This window comes from Tenrec ecaudatus, chromosome 11 (assembly GCF_050624435.1).
Source record: "Tenrec ecaudatus isolate mTenEca1 chromosome 11, mTenEca1.hap1, whole genome shotgun sequence".
In the NCBI taxonomy this organism is placed as follows: domain Eukaryota; kingdom Metazoa; phylum Chordata; class Mammalia; order Afrosoricida; family Tenrecidae; genus Tenrec; species Tenrec ecaudatus.
The window spans coordinates 101,751,084-101,757,032 of record NC_134540.1 but is presented as its reverse complement, the minus strand read 5'-3'; the positions used below and the strand labels follow the sequence as shown (position 1 = coordinate 101,757,032).

At 37.9% G+C, this 5,949-nt stretch overlaps 1 pseudogene; it reads left to right on the top strand.

Annotated features, from left to right (window-relative positions):
- The first annotated feature begins 635 nt into the window (after positions 1 to 635).
- LOC142461022 (zinc transporter 6 pseudogene) lies at positions 636 to 1,439 on the top strand (annotated as a pseudogene).
- Positions 1,440 to 5,949: the final 4,510 nt, after the last annotated feature.

Here is a 5,949-nt window from a genome sequence, read left to right as displayed (position 1 = left end):
GAAAAAATGGTTTTTAGAAGCCATGATTTTGGCACTAACAGTGCTCATTTCTATTCAGGTGTGTATGAGCAAAACTTACACCAAATGCATAATAGACATGTATGTGTATAATATACTTGTGTGTACACAAATGTGAACACACACAATCATATTTACATTTAATGTCTTCCTTTATCTACATATTTTGGAAACCAAGAATTTGTTTTAATACCTGTAAATCCAATCCCATATCATGGAATTTCTTCTAGTTTTCTCTGTTTCCTTATGTCTAACTCTCCTCCAACAATAAGATGCGACTACAGAAAATGTCTCCTTTTGTCAGGAGCTGTGCAGCTACTTATCACGGGGACAATTAATCTTTTTCTAAATCCACAAAGATCCTTTTTTGATGACATTTTATGGGAATTTAGACTCATAGCACCTGACCCAAAATCCTGGATGCTGTTCCTCTTTAGTGCAATAAACTTACGTCGTGAAATTCTACCAGCAGAGTAGCATTAACTGTCTATATTTACGTGACTGTTTTCAATGACATGTCTAAGTTATTTGGTAATGATAGGAAACCTATCCGTGTCTACTCATTTGAATCTGAAATATTATAAGATGTAGCTTCGTTTGCTCTACTATCTTGAACAATGGGGAGCCCTTTTACATTAAAAGAAAGTGCAGCATGGTTTTGGGAGTTGCCTGAATACACACGGGAAGATAATTAGTTGGTACACTTGCAGCTCTTTCTTTCAACTTGTATATGATACTACCTATTGGGAATAACCTTTTGCTTATGCCGCTGAAGCTATTAGTACAAGTTGGCTTCAAGAGCATGTTGAGGATCTTAGACGAAGTTCGTACAAAATTATCCGAGTTTGTTTTAGTTGATCTTGTTGGAGCACTTGCTCTTTGCATTATAAATATACATCTTAATTGAGATAAACAATGACTTTGCTGTAGACACTGTATTTGACATAGTCCTTGCTCTGAGGGCATCTGGCCCCATATCCTATGAGTGTGTGCAGTGGGAAAGGGCTACTGAAGACACCACCACCGCATGTTCTTAGTCAACTGACAAAACTTATCAGCAAGGTAGCCACCAGGATGGAGTTTTGAAAGTTCAAAATGGGCATTTGGGAACCATAGGTCCCAACAGACTATATATCCCAGTGTCTAGCCTGACTGTTCAGATGTTCAAGAGTGATTCAGTAATGACGGTCCTACTATCTGGGCCTGATGCTGCCAGTGTCCGAAACCTTCCAGAGCATCACCTAGTCACAGTACCTATTTGAAAGTGTCCTGATGACTCACATCTTGTCACATACAATTCAGTTAAACCTAGAAGTCCACCTCCAGAATTTTCATTTACTATCTTTAAAATAAATGTGAACCCAGTTAGTCTTTTAAACACACAAACAAAATCTTACAATTTAGGTCTGAAGTCTGATTAAATGCCTTATAGCGGTATTCTTAATCAAAGACCCAAAGTTCTGGGAATTAGAACAACCAGAGGATTCAGTACCAGTTTTATAAAAATACCAAGTAGACATGAAACTATGATAGAATTGTACAATCGAGACCTTAATGTCCTTTAGTTTATTTTTATGAAGAATTTTGACACTTTAACCTCTGATTTATTGTGAAACAACTTTACACTGATCATTCAATTATTTTCTTTAAGCATTAGAATATAGTTATCTTGTTCGCATTTCATAAACTCTGTAAGTCTATTTTTGTAAAATATATTGGGGCAGTGAGGTACTTCTAAATGTAACAGGCTTTAAAGAAGCTTGTTCTAGACAGAAAGTGTTTTTCTCTGAATTTGAATTTTGCTATCTGTATTTTTATAGTTAACTCCCATGTGGAAATTAGCATTTTAAGGGATCCATGATAGAGTGCAGCCAAGTCACATGACTAATAGTACATTATTTTCTTCGGTGCAATTCATAAATATACCTTAAATAAGTTGTGAATTTTAGGAAAGGGGAAACAAGTCTATTCTGAGAATAAAAGTCAATTCTTTGGCTTTTCCAACTTAATTACTACATTTTTTTCTTGAGGTCCTTCTGAATTAGTTCTTATAATATAAAAGCAAACCTTTTTTGATTTGGCATTTTAGAATACATCCTAGTCCTAACACATTTCAAAAAGGTTATATATTTTTGTTTTTATTCTTTCTCATTAAAAATGCTAATACCATTTGTAACTAGATCATGATTCTCAGTATTTCATTTTAGATAAATGAATACTAACTATTCTGAGGGTGTGCAATAAAAGAATGCCATTTTTAAAAATCATACATTTAGCTGAATACTGACATATGGTGCAATTTAAGTTTTAATTAGCTAAAGTTGTCATATTATCAAACTCTATAGAATTCCATACATGATATGAAATATATCTTTTCAAAGTTGTATAAATAATCGTGAGCTTAAAATATATAGCTTTATGAAAACATATTATTAAGTCTGCAGAAGTAGTTTCTAACTTATTTTTATTTTGCCTAGTCAAAAATAGTGAACTGTCAACTGCCAGGAAAGGATGACAATCATGTAGATTTTTAAATTTATTTTTATTGCTTCCCAAATGCAAATCTTAAGGATTTTCCATTATGATCTGTATTCCCCCCAAAAGTAATAAGTACCGGTCACAAATTTTAAAAATTAACTACATTGTGCTTAGTGTATTTACCAGCTAATCGGCATAAAACCTTTGTCATATAAATACCATGACCCTCCTCACTCATCATGGGTACTGGCATCTGCATTGGGCTGACCTACAAAGTGGCACTCTCTCACCTTGCTTAGGCATTGATGCTTTATGTTAGGCTGCCATTCCTTCTCTATGCCAGGCTGCCCTCTGCTCCCCTATGATTCCCAGTCTCCCTGAATTCCAACACCCTGTGCGAGGATGCCCCCTACTTAGATGCCACCTACACCTTCGCCACCTTGCCTGGACTCTGCCTCCCTGTGTTGGACATGCCCTCACATGGATTCTTTTCTCACCCTGCACTCCTTCCCCTGCACTGGGCTTCCCACTCCAGAATGTTCTCTTTACTCCAGTTCTCTCACTCATCATCGTAGCTCCCTAACTAGCCTCCCTTTGCCCTGACTTAAGCTCTAGCAATTTATGTGAAGCTTTCTTTCTTGTATGGGCCCTCTTTTTGTTGAGCAGGCTCTTGACATTACCTACCAGGCCACTCCCCAAACCTACTCCATTTAGAATCTGACACTTCACCCCCTGCAGCCATCATATGAATGGCACCCAAGAAGCTCCCTAAACATTTGTGTAGGACTGGATAGCTGAGGAAGAAAAGGAAGGAAAGGGAAGGAAATTCAACTAAGACGTGTCCTTGCTTGATGTTACTCTTTCTCCCTCATTTTTTCTGTTCTTTCGTGCATAAAAATAAAGATACTTTCTTTACTTTACATAATCTCATGTTTGCATTTCTAAAAGGGGGCCTTTCTAGAATGCAAGAGGAAATAATATTAAAATATCAACTGCATGGCAGTACTTGATCATTTCTCTTTTTGTAGGCCGTAGTGGCCTGCCACAAATGGGTTAAACTAGCCTGTGGGATAACCACTTTGGGTTACCAAATCTGTAGGAACCCACAACTTTGTCTGTAGATTTCATAAATAACTACAGAAACTGTGTCTGACAGGGTTATTTTTAGAAGCAAAACCAGTGATGCTTGTCCGTGTGTTTGTACATAGAAAGAGATTTGTTAAGGAATGGCTCACACAGTGGTAGAAGTGAGTAAATCCAGTCAGGTGTATGTCTGTGTGTCAGATGTTAAGCTAGAGGTTCCTTCTGACTGGTGTAGCTCCAGTGGCTGGAGGACAGGGAGCAGGAAGATGAAGTCGGAAAACCACAGGCTGGCAGCTGCACAGCTGAATGCATGTGGGCTGAATGAATACAAGGGCAGCGGACTGATGATGGCTCCTAGGACTGTCAGGCAGTGTAACAGGAGGTGATGAACCCGATGCAGGATGCGGATTCAGCAGCAGAAGGGAGTTAGATTCACCAGCATGTTATCTATACTAAGAGTAGGCTGCACCCTGAATAAAACTCCCCCTTAATTATTTCGAGACTGTACCCTGATTAAGGTAGCGCTCTACCCTAATCTTCCCACAGGTGCTTGGCTGCTTCATAGAAGATCCCCTCATGGAATGCACAGCACGATGTTAGATAATATCGGTGGAGAATCTTGGCCTATCCAAGGTGACATAAACTCTATCTCCGCAACTGAGGAGCCCTGTGGTGTGGTGGCTTCTCCTTGGGCTGAGATTCAAAAGGTCAGCAGTTTGAAACAACAGTATCTCCACTGGGCAACGAGGGGCTTTCTACTCCTGTAAACAGAGAGAACTCAGAGACCCCCCAAGGGCAGTTCTGCCCTATTCTATCGGGTTGCCATGAGTCAGCATCAACTCAATAGCAGTGGGTTTGTGTTTTTTAATAGCAGCAATTAACATTTATTGAGCACTTAATATCTGCCAGGCAGCATTATAAACATTCACCTCTGTCATGTCATTTAACCCTCATAAAATCTCTAATGAAGGAGATTCATCTCATATATTTTTTTTCAAATACACGTAGCTACTGCTGTGACTTTCAACATATACATTTATTGAGAAGTCTTATGAAAATTGTACTACTGTTTGAGCATTATGCAATTTCTCAATCAACAGCATTAATATTGCATTTGAGAGAGGAGTTATGAATTTCAATTGACATTTGGATATGTGTCTTTTTGAAAATTTCTACAATGAACTTTTTATATCATAAATAATGTAAGGAAAATAAATATGCATCCCTCCTGACAAATGTGTAAAAATTCTACAATTACTCTGAGGATGGAATTGCTGGTGCACAGGCTACATGAATGTTTAAATTTATGAAGTAGATTCTACCTGTATTGCAAAGTGATTATAGCGGTTTATATCTTTACCTTAGGGTTTTAAAGGCATTTATTTTTCCACATCCTCATTGACACTTAATGTGAGCAGGCTTGTTTTTCTTTTTATCAAAGCAACCTAGTGAGTATGACACAATATCTCATTTTTTTTGACTGGTCTTTTCTGAATAATAATATGACTGATTGTATTTTATATGTTAATTGGGTATTTGTATTTGTATTTTTTATAATCCAATAGTTTAAATATACTAAAGATGATCATCATTATAACATTTCCTTCATTCTTGTGCTAATTAATAGTAGCACCCCTTAAGTTACCAACCACCCCTCCACTCCCTGTCAAAACCCTAAGAATCTATTAATCTACTTACTAACTCTATAGATTTACCTATTATGATAGGTAGGTTTATTGTGCCAACCTGACCAATGAACACATGTGGGATTAATTGAAGGATGGAGAGATAAATGGCTCGGTGAGCCTCGCCTTTCTTGTCTCTCGCTCTCTGATCATCAGACCATTGTGCAGCTGCCTTAGCTTTTTCTCGACCTCAATTTGCAAGGTATACTACCTGTGGGATACCTAACCATGGGCTGTGTCACTGTAGTTTGAGGTTCCTTCAAGACCTGCTTTGCCACACTACTGGAGTATACTTCGCTTGAGCTGGGGACTGTCAGAGCCTGTCATCTAGCTGACTGTTGGTGACCTCCCTTGCTGTTTGCTGCCTGTGGCTGGATAGCCTGAATTGTTCTACAGAGGACTACCTGGCGGCCCTCAAGACTTGAAGGACTTCCAGTGGATTAGCTGTCTTATGGAAGTGAGTTGCACTGCGCCATTTATTCTGCTTTATAGATTAATTAACTGTTTGTGTGTATATATATGTATATATTATATATATATGCATTAGTGTCCTGGTTTTGTTTGTTTAGAGAACCCTGTCTCACATACCTATCCTGGATTTCATATAAATAATATCATAAAAAACTCCCCAACAATGTAAACAAAATAAAACACTGAAAAGTCTCAATATAGATGAAAGCAGAGG